The sequence below is a fragment of the Lathyrus oleraceus genome, chromosome 4, assembly GCF_024323335.1.
Source record: "Lathyrus oleraceus cultivar Zhongwan6 chromosome 4, CAAS_Psat_ZW6_1.0, whole genome shotgun sequence".
In the NCBI taxonomy this organism is placed as follows: Eukaryota; Viridiplantae; Streptophyta; class Magnoliopsida; order Fabales; family Fabaceae; genus Lathyrus; species Lathyrus oleraceus.
The window spans coordinates 327,096,861-327,108,673 of record NC_066582.1 but is presented as its reverse complement, the minus strand read 5'-3'; positions in this window follow the sequence as shown (position 1 = coordinate 327,108,673).

Genomic DNA, 11,813 nt, shown 5'->3' with positions numbered 1-11,813 from the left:
AATAATTAAAATAAATAAATAAATAAAATATAACAAATTATTTTGGACTTGGGTCTCCCTCATTCCAAGCCCATTACCCACGAAATTAGTCTATAAATACTGAAGTTTCAGTAGGGGAGTTTACACTTGGAGTTTACACTTGGAGTTTACACTGGGAGATTTACTGGAGAAAGAAGGAAGAGAAGCAAAACACTCTGAGGTTTCCTTGGAACAAAACCTTGAGGAAAAAGAAAGAGAGAGAACAGAGAAGGACGGATAGAAACTTTGGCATAGGAACCCTGCCTACCCGGAGAATTCAGAGTAAAGAAACCCTGAAGGCAGCCCATCTGCACCGAAGCCATCGCCGTCCAATTCCCGCTGCCTAACTTATTCCGATACTACAAGTGGTCAATCCCTTCAACCTTGAATTGGCAAACAGGTTTGCGTATCTCTATTGTTTATACTTTCAATTGGCCATATCTACATATATAATGCATCATGATTAAATGTTGATATATAATTTGTTTTCGTATGGGAATTTAAATATGCCTGAATACCCTGAATGTTTGACCATGTTATTCCTGTGATAAAATGCCATAAAATTCAAAGTTCCTAACATGGGGCTGTTTTCAAATTCAAAATCCGTGGCCTTCGCTAGGCGAGGCAGAGGCGAACGAGACAGTACCTGATTCTTCTAGTCTGTTTTTTTTATGTTTTTATCATAGCCATGCATTATTCATCCTATCCTATTTATTGTTGTGATATTTCTCCGGTGTAATCTTCGATTGCACCCTGATTTGGTGTTCTGACATGTTTCTTTTTTTGAGTTTCGTAAAAGTTCACATATCCCAGGAAAAGGTTATTGGCTAGGTATTCCACTTTATTTGTGGGATACCCTTGTGGAGTTTCACCCTAAATTAATTTTTTAATGTATTAATTTCTAATGTATTAATTTTTTAATATATTATTTTTAATAATTTTAATGTGGAGTTTCATCCTAATTATATAATTAATTGTAAAACTTTGCCTTTGAATAAGTGATCTTGGACCTCTCTTTGTTGCCTTACGATTACGATATTACGGTCATGTCCCGCGAACGTGGGGATACCCTTAGCAAAGACCCTTCGGTTAAATCATCATAAAATAAATTATAGTCCCTCGGATGTTGCCTTCGAATATACAACTTTGTCCCTCGATGACCCTCCGATGTTGCCTACGGTTAAATGATGATAGTCCCTTCGAATGCTAAGGTATCCTCATAACTGTTGCCTTCAATGACCAATCGATGACCCTACGATGACCCTTTTACATCCAAAGGATAAAACTACTTATTTCTCAATAATAAGGACAGTTTTACCCTCATAAGGATAGGAAATGCCCGTAAAGACCTTGGGTCGGTATAACTCTTAATTGCTGGCTCACAACTTAAAACATTTTTTTGCACCTCACACCTTTCAAAATGCCTTTAGAAAATCACCACTTGGTATACATTCATACTAGAATCATTACCGAGTTATATTTTTCTAAACAATTTTCAAAACTAAAACGGGATAACCACTTTGTATACATTCATACAAGAATCATTACAAAGTTAAATTCTCTTTTCAAAACAATTTTCCAAACAATTCACAAACACTTTTTTAGACAAAAATAATATAAGTGATCGAGCAATTAAGAGCCCATGGATAACCATGGATACAAAGGGTGCTAACACCTTCCCTTTGTATAATGTACCTCCCGAACCCAAAATCTAAATTAAGGTCTTTCCTGTTCTTTTCCACCTTTCCTTATTGGATAAAAGAAAAGTCGGTGGCGACTCTTGCTAACCGCGACATTGCGATTAAAACCACAAAAAGTCCAGTTCACCGTATGACACCTGTCAACAAAAATCAATGGGTTCCTAAGACAAATGTTACAAGTCTAATAGCTCACACTTCCTTCAGAGTTTCAGCCAAAGAAGATTGGTACTTTGACAGTGGTTGTTCCAGACACATGATTGGAAACAAAAACCTGCTAACTGACCTTCATCCTCATGCCATGAGTTATGTGACCTTTGTTGATGGAGCAAAGGGTGAAATCAAGGGAATGGGTAAGCTGGAGTTCCTTGGAGTTCCTGACCTTGACAATGTCCTACTTGTGAAGGGGCTAACTGCTAATCTAATAAGCATCAGTCAACTGTGTGATTAAGGTCTGAATGTAAACTTCACTAGAACTGAATATTTGATCACAAACAAGGAAAATGAAGTGATCATGAAAGGAGTCAGGTCCAAAGACAACTACTACATGTGGAGTTCACAAGAAACTGGTTACTCTTCAATGTGTACCTTAGCCAAAGAGGAAGAAGTGAAGACATGGCATCAAAGATTGGGCCACCTGCATCTTAAAGGTATGAAGAGGATCATATATGTTGAAGTTGTTAGAGGAATTCCCAACTTAAAGATTGATGAAGGAAAAATCTGTGGAGAATGTCAGATTGGAAAACAGACAAGGATGTCACACCAGAAGGTCAGACATGACACCACTACTAAAGTTTTGGAACTCCTTCATATGGACTTGATGGGACCCATGCAAGTAGAAAGCCTTGGTGGGAAGAAGTATGCATATGTGGTGGTTGATGATTTCTCCAGATACACCTGGATCAATTTCATAAGAGAAAAATCTGATGTGTTTGAAGTCTTCAAGGAGCTTTGTCTGAAACTACAAAGAGAAAAGGAATGCCCTGTCATCAAAATAAGAAGTGATCATGGGAAGGAATTTGTTGAATTTTGCTCTTTAGAAGGAATTCATCATGAGTTCTCATCTCCCATTACTCCCCAACAAAATGGTGTGGTGGAAAGAAAAAATAGAACTCTTCAAGAATCAGCCAGAGTTATGATTCATGCTAAGAAATTGCCCTACCATTTTTGGGCTGAAGCCATGAACGCAGCCTGCTACGTTCACAACAGAGTGACATTGAAGAAAGGGACTCCCACAATCCTATATGAAGTCTGGAAAGGAAGAAGACCTACAGTCAAATACTTCCATGTATTTGGTAGTAAATGTTATATCTTGGCTGATCGTGAACAAAGAAGAAAGATGGATCCCAAAAGTGATGAGGGAATATTTATGGGCTATTCAACAAACAGAAGAGCTTACATGGTCTTTAATTCCAGAACTAATGTATTGATGGAATCCATTAATGTTGTGGTTGATGACCAACAAATTGATGTCACAGACGATGTCGAGACATCTCTGAATGATTCCCCAGCTGACTTCTCAGACAAAAATAAGGAATGTGAATCTCCTCAAGCTGAACCTGAAGATGACAAAATCAACAAGGGACCCTCTATCAGAATTCAGAAGGATCATGCTAAAGATCTTATCATAGGAGATCCAAATAAAGGGGTCACTACTAGATCAAGGGAAGTGATCTCACATGGCTTCTTTGTGTCAAAGATTGAACCTAGGAATGTCAAGGAAGCCTTGACTGATGAGTTCTGGATCAATGCTATGCAGGAGGAGTTAGGTCAATTCAAGAGGAATGAAGTATGGGAACTGGTTCCTAGACCTAAAGGAGTAAATGTCATAGGTACAAAGTGGGTATATAAGAATAAATCTGATGAACAAGGGATTGTTACTAAGAACAAAGCTAGATTAGTAGCTCAAGGATATACTCAAGTTGAAGGGGTGGACTTTGATGAAACATTTTTTCCTGTAGCTCGCCTTGAGTCCATTAGATTATTACTTGGAGTGGCGTGTATTCTGAAATTCAAACTGTTCCAAATGAATGTAAAAAGTGCCTTCTTGAATGGCTACTTAAATGAAGAAGTATATGTTGAACAACCTAAAGGATTCACAGATCCAAATCTTCCACAACATGTGTACAGACTGAAGAAAGCCCTCTATGGGTTGAAACAAGCTCCCAGGGATTGGTATGAGATACTCACACTGTTCCTCACTAACAATGGATACAGGTATAAGACCCCAATTTTGACCCTAAGATCCCTCATGGCATCATAATATTGCATTTGCATTGCCTCAAGGATCATAAGCATCTTAGTTCCCCTTACCTTTGGGTGGGACTTCTTGTGAGTGGTTTGAGATAACCAAGCATGCTTGAATTGTATATTATTGCTTTTCTTATTTTTTTCACTAACCAAAAGCACAAAAATATGTCACTAACATCTTTTGTTTATAGCTTGAGCAATCACAAGGTCAAAAGCTTCAAGGAAATCATTGGTGCAAAGATATGGCCAAGAGAAGAGGAAACCAAGCATGGTAATGCTTCCCAAAGTTCTCATCCATCAAATATGCATCCCTAGCATCTCAATTCATCATTTTGATCAAAGAAAGTCAAAGGGTTTGAGGTTTGTTCCCCCAAGAAAACCCTAGTTCATCAGATCATCCACAATGCCTTGCTCTTGAAGCAACCTCAACCCATGGTCAAATAAAATCAAGGGAAGTTATTTAATTTATCATTTCATGCATATTTGAACTTATTTGAGTTCCCTCAATCATCAATTTATCAAGATATGAGTCATGGACTTGAGAAGTTGATCAGTCAATTCATCTAACTATTTCGAAATTCACTGAGACCTAACTTTTTATGTGTTGGTCAAATGGAGATGATCCCAAATGCAAAAATGTTCTTAAGGACAATGTGAACAACTTTCATGTTCATCAAAAATTGATTTGAAGCTTGGAAGGTAATCATCCATTTCAAGACATTATAGGTCATTTTGACTGAAACCCTAATTTTGGGTCAACTTCCCAAGAACATAACTCATTCATTTGTTATGATTTTAAGGTGGGATCAAATGCATTGGAAAGCTTAGTATGTCCAATTCAAATTCTATGTTGAAAAAAATTTCAAAATCTCAAAAGAAATACATGTGATAATGCAAAACATTATAGGTCACTTTGGACCAAATGCATTGAAAGTCAAAAAAGTCCAACTTCAAGTGCCCATAACTCTTTCATCAAAAATCCAAATGATGCAAAATTTAAGTCTATTTTGATTGTATTGAAAGTTTCTACAACTTTGATGTTGGAGGTGTTTTCATTTCAGGCTTGCATCATCAAAAAAGAGGGGCTTGAACATTGGCCAAATTTGGAAACCTCACATTTGCATGTTTTGCACCTTACACTTTAAACTCAAAATTCACTAATTTCCACACTTCAAATGGATTTTTGCCCAACATAACACTTGTTCCTTACATCAAGACCTTTCCAACCATTACTCACATGCTCATGTTTGGATTTGGCAAATGGCATTTTCGAAGAGGAGAAGTTTTAGGCATAATTGTGCATAACATGTTGAAACTCATTACACAAGCCTATGCATTGCCAACTACACGTCCATTTAGCAATGCATATCCTCTTGCCATACACACGGATTTTCCACCTCCTTGCATCAGCTTCCACTATAAAAACACTTGCTTGCTTCACTTGAAATGATCCATGAATCAACCTGAAATGCTGCTAAATTGAAAACCAAACCTCTCACTAAGGAACTATTTCATTTTCATTCAAATTTCTCAGATCTGAAATTCAACTAAATCTGGTTTAATTTCTAGATCTAAAGTTCCTAGACCTCTCTCTCATAGTCCATTGAAGCTCTGTTTGGCCAAAGGAAGCAAGGAAGCAAGCTCAGATCACCTCAATTCAAAGGTTCTCTCCAACTGGTTTTTTCTTCGAAACTCACCATTTCTTGATCTATTTGCTTGGATATTATGTTGGCTGAAGTCCTCTTCATAGAGGCAATTGTTTTGAGTGCTCAATTGTTGAAATCCATGAAGTTCACATGAACACCACAAAACTTCCACCTCTGATTTCTCTCAATATAGAGATCTAGAGTGGAATTTAGTGGTACAGGGGTGATGTACATCACTTCCTCTTTCGAATGATACCTAGATCGTTCATTTTGGTTTCCATTTTAAGTTCTGCAAATTTTGGATGTGGCTGGAGGTTGGCCGGAGAAGACGGTGGCGCTGGCCACCGTCTGGTTCCCAGATTCAATCTGATCCGTCCATGTGAGTTTCCAGATTCAATCACACGCGTCCATTGTTATGACTTATTTAAAGGCTTGGTGTGTTTCAGTTGACCAAGGCGTATGGTGGAAGCGCGCGTTTGGAGCGTTTGATCAGCCACGTCAATTAATGAGGCTTGATCAGACGCTCCTTGTTTTTTTGAATTTTCTAATTTCTGTTTTAATTTCTTTTATTTCCTTTATTTTCAAAAATTCATATCTTCTTCATTTTAATTCCAAAAAAGTATGGGACCAATTGCATTCTTCTCCAAGTAAATTCTAGTTTCTAATTTTGATTTTTAATATTTTTTATTTTGTCATTTGATATTTTTTGTGAATTTTCTCTTTTCTGGTTATTTTTAATTCATTTTAAATAGTTTTTGATATTCAAAAAATACAAAAATATTTTCCTAACCTATTTGAATGATGATGGATCTATGAAAAATATTCTTATCAATTTTTTAATTGATTTGAGATTTATTTGAGATTTTAGTTCAATTAGGTTATTTTTATTCATTTTTAATTGATTAAAAATAGTTTCTGACTTTTAAAAATGCTGAAATTTTTTGTCAAACTTTGTTTGACCTTGTTGAACTTGGGATAAATCACTTGGACCTTTCAAGGTTGATTTGAAGTGATTTTGAAGTTTGACCTTTCTTTTATTTTTAATTCAAGTTTATTTTAATATTAAAAATGCCAAAAATATTTTGCTTATTATTTGACCTCCAATCTTCATCCCATTTCTGGTTTCTCATGGTTTGACTTTGACTTCAAATGTCATTTGGTTAACACACATGGATTGGTACATTCTATTTCACCTTATGCACTTTATTCTTTCCATTTCCTTTTCCATTATTCATCTCTTTCTTCTTCTTCTTCTTTTTCTTTTTGATCAACGAGTTGAAGGTTGATAAGTTAGCATTGATTAGGGAGACTAAATCTTCCTTGATTCAAATCTAATTCATCTTGATCAATTAATCAAGTGAATGGCTTTGCATTAAGGATAGGTTGTTTCCTAAACATGCAAAGGACTTAAACCAATACAAGATCAATTCTCTTTTTCTTTTTGGCATGGCAAGTTGTTGAAACATGGTTCACTAACCAAGACTTCTAACTTGTGTTGTTGGCTACATTATTATTGACCGGCCTCAGATAGTTGTGACTTCTACATAAGTCCAATTACGATTGCTTAACATAGCGCTAAATTTGCCTTATGGCACACTAACTACTAACACTAAATATTAACCATTAACATTTACTTTTGCTCTTTACTTTTATGTTATTTACTATTCTTGCACATATTATCCATTTGCTTTTTCCTTTGCTCACTTGAGCACATGTTTATGTTAATGCAATTTGCCTTTTGCTCACTTGAGCACATAATTGTGTATATACTATTGTGTTTGTGTTTTGTTTGATTGTTGTGGACCAAATTCAAAAAATGGACAAAAGGACTTAGATTTTAGGACTTTCCCTATGCAAAATGGAGTCAAAGAGCAACTAGGCCTCATGCCTTTAGAGTGCTATAAATATCAAAGAGCAACTAGGCCTCATGCCTTTAGAATGCTTAAAGCTTGAAGATGAACATTGAAAGGACCATATTCTAAACTCCCTCTTGTCCTTTCTTTGATTTGTAAATAGAACATTTTGATGTGTGTGTTTCTTTGTGCTAGGGATTCCAACTTGATCCAAATTGAGGAACCATTACCATGAGCTTCTAAGAGAGAGAGATTCAAGATACATTGAGGAACCTTCCAAGAGTTCATTTGATTGTTGATTGCTTGAGTTTATGCTTATGTGATTGCTTATTCCAAAGGATGGGAGCTACTTGGATCATCCATATGATCTCAAGATAGGAACTCATTTTTGTGGTTTTGTTTCTTATCCCTCACCTTTTGCATTTCTTAGGATCTTAGCCATTCTTCTTCTTCCCTCCACTCTAACCCAAGCCAAAACTTTTGTGCAAACATTTAACAATTATTTTCAAACATTAGAAACCTAAGCCTTATGCTTTTGATTTTCAAACTTTCTTTTCTTAATACTTATTTTGAATTGAACTCCTAAGTCAACTTTGACCATTTTGTACATACTTTTCATTGGTAAATACAACCCATTCAAATGTCTTTTTGTGGTTTCAATGGGCACCTTCTTAATCAAATTTTTCATAACCTTTAGTTATTAGGTTTGAGTTATCCTTGAGGTAGATGTAATGCTCACCTATATCCTTAGTGATGGACAATAAGTCTTCCATGCTTATTATAGGGTTAACCCTTCACTAGCATGTTGAAGCTATCCTCACATGGTGGATTTGTGGTTTTAGGTTGAGTTTTCTCCCTTGGATAACAAAAGACCTTAAGGCTTTTGGACCAATCAATTCACCAACTTGTTTTTGAGATTTTTACCCCGAACTACGAGGTTTTGATCCTAATATTTTTTAAGATGGTACGTAGGAAATGGGTTTATCCATCCAAACACAAATGTAAATAAACTTGTATATTCTCTTCTCATCTCTTCAATCATGTTTGCACAAACAATTTTTTTTCACAAAAAACAAAAACCTTACAACAAGTATGAAAAGGGCTCCCTAGGAGTACCTAGGATGTTTTGGGTGCCTAACACCTTCCCATTGCATAACCAACCCCCTTACCCAGATCTCTGACTCTCTTTTACTAGTTTTTGATTTGATAAAACTTTTAGGTTTTTGTTCGCTTTCTAACCATTCCTTTGGATAAATAGAAGTGCGGTGGCGACTCGAGTTGTATGATTTACCTTGGATTTAGTCAATATCTCTAATGGTAACGAATACCCCGCTACAACAGGAAAGGAAGTATTGACAAAACTCTATTTGTGAAGAATGAAGGAGGGAAGCTCATGGTGGCACAAATATATGTAGATGACATTGTATTTGGTGGGATGTCAGATCAGATGGTTGAACATTTTGTTAGACAAATGCAATCTGAGTTTGAGATGAGCCTTGTTGGAGAACTGACCTACTTTCTTGGGCTACAAATCAAATAGATGGAAGACTCTATCTTTCTATCTCAAAGCAAGTATGCCAAGAACATTGCGAAGAAGTTTGGCATGGAGAATGCAAGCCATAAAAGGACACCTGCTCCTACACATGTGAAAATCTCCAAAGATGAAAATGGTGTCAGTGTAGATCAAAGTCTATACAAAAGCATGATAGGTAGTCTGTTATATCTCACAGCAAGCAGACCTGACATTGCATTTGCTGTAGGTGTTTGTGCTAGATATCAAGTTGAACCAAAAGTCAGTCACATAAACCAAGTGAAGAGAATACTTAAATATGTCAATGGCACCAGTGACTATGGGATGTTGTATACTCATGGATCTGGATCTATGTTGACTGGTTACTGTGATGCTGATTGGGCTGGAAGTGCTGATGATAGGAAGAGCACATCAGGAGGATGTTTCTTCTTGGGGAACAATCTGATATCTTGGTTTAGAAAGAAAAAAAACTGTGTATCTCTATCCACTACTGAAGCTGAATACATAGCAGCTGGGAGTAGTTGTTCTCAACTGGTCTGGATGAAACAAATGTTGTCTGAATACAATGTCACACAAGAAGTCATGACATTATATTGTGACAACCTGAGTTCTATAAATATTTCCAAAAATCCTATTTAGCACAGCAGGACAAAGCACATTGATATTCATCATCACTTCATTAGAGAACTTGTGGAAGAGAAGATCATAGCACTGAAGCATGTTACTACTGAAAAGCAATTAGCTGACATATTCACAAAAGCTTTGGATGCCAATCAATTTGAATGTTTAAGAGGGAAATTGCGGATTTGTATTCATGAGAATCTGTAGCAATCAAAGGAGTGTGTGGTTAATATCCCTGAGGATATTTCTAACAAAAATAGCAAGGAGTTTTGCAAAGTGATTGTAAGAAGAAGACGTCACTTCTTCAGACTGAGCTGTGAAGGTCCCCCTGTTATGAAGGCTCTGTGTACTGAAGATTGTCTGGTGTGGCTGTTGTGTGTGCTGTTATGGAAGCTGGTCCCCCTGCTGTTTGGATGCTAAAGATTTAATTGTTTTTCTTTTTTTGAAATATGTGTAATTTGTGGCAGTCCTTACTGATGCCTTTTTGTAATATTTTGGGCTCTTAATGAGTTCCATGAATTTGTTAATTATCTCAGCTATCACAGTTGTGTATGATGAGGTTTTATATCTTCTAAAAATTATGTTTTAACATTTTTAATGTTATAACATCTGATCTGACATTCTCTGCTAGGCTAATTGACATTTATTTTGTCTAATTGGTCACCTTTGGTCAATTTTGACTAAAAAGGGGGAGAAGCGTTGATGTGATGATGTGGAAGCAGTTAGAGATGTGGAGCTGTGAGGAGATGTATGTATATGTTGATGTAGCTGAACAGATGAAAGAGATGCGTTTAATGTAAATGTTGTTCTGTTTACAGATGTCAAAGGGGATGTTTGATGTGGTGCACGGGTGATATTATGTGGTGCACAAGTGATGTTGAAGCAGATGTCAGAATGACATTCTGATTGTTACAGGTGTTGTGGTTACAGGTGCTGTTATTATTAAAGAGGATGTTTATGTGGTGCACAGATTTAGGGGGAGAAGAAGTACCCTTGTGCATTTGTGTGTCTTACTAGTTGCATCTATAACTAGTAATTCTGTTTGTGTTGCACATATGTAGGGGGAGAAGAAGTACCCTTGTGCATGTGTGTATTACTAGTAGCTATAGCTAGTAATTGTGTTTGCTTTTGCTGCTGTTTAAACGGTTGTTAAACTGTTGATAGTTTTATTGTGAACAAAAAGGACAGATATATGTTTTAGCCAAAATTTGCCAAAGGGGGAGTTTGTTGGTTCTAAGTGTTGGCAGCAATTTTGCTAAAACAAAGAGTGTTCACAAGATGTTGTTTGTGATGTCTTAACATAAGATAGTACCTGCTGAAGTTTAAATGGAAAACATAATTATGTAGGATTGTTTCAGGATGTCATACACGATGTCATGACATCTGATATTATGTACCTGCTGGAAATTATAAAAGGAATTATGAAATTATGCAGGATTGTTCCAGGATGTCATGACATCCTGTACACAGAATATTCAGTGTGAATGTCTGGTGTTATGTGATTGTGCATTTAATGGCAATCTATGTATGATTGAAGATCTGATTTGCAGGCGCATTCAATCATTGATTACAACCTGGTTTACTTATTTTCCAAGGAGATCTAACCAGCTGTCATGAGAAGATTTAATTGGAAAATAGTTTTAGGGTTTTCAAGATGTCCAAGCCCAGCTGAATGCTTCTATAAATAGGACATGGAAAACCTGATTTGTAACACAACTAATATTGAGCGAAATACTGAGAGAGAGCTAGGGTTTGTGTCTTGTTTAGTCGTGAGACTTGTAAGCCATTCAAGTCATCCATAGATGATTGAATTGGTCTGATTTATGGTTGTAATTTGTCACTCAAAGCTTGTAAGCAAGAGTGTGTGTGTACTTGATCAAAGTTGTTAAGCAAGATCAAGTGTGTGTCTACTTGATCAAAGCTGTTAAGCAAGATCAAGTGTGTGTCTACTTGATTGAAACTGTGAAGTAAAATCAAGTTTGTGTTATTGAAAAGTGTTTTCTTTTCTCAAGGAATTGTTGTTTAAAATCACAGTTGTGTTTGTAAGGAAGTGAGTGGGTTCTCATATCTAAGAGTGCTTAGGTAGAAATTGCACGGGTAGAGATTAGGTGAGAAAGACTGTAACTTGTTGAAGTGTACGGAGAGTCTTTGAACTGATTCTATTTTAGTGAATTTCCTTCCTGGCTTGGTAGCCCCC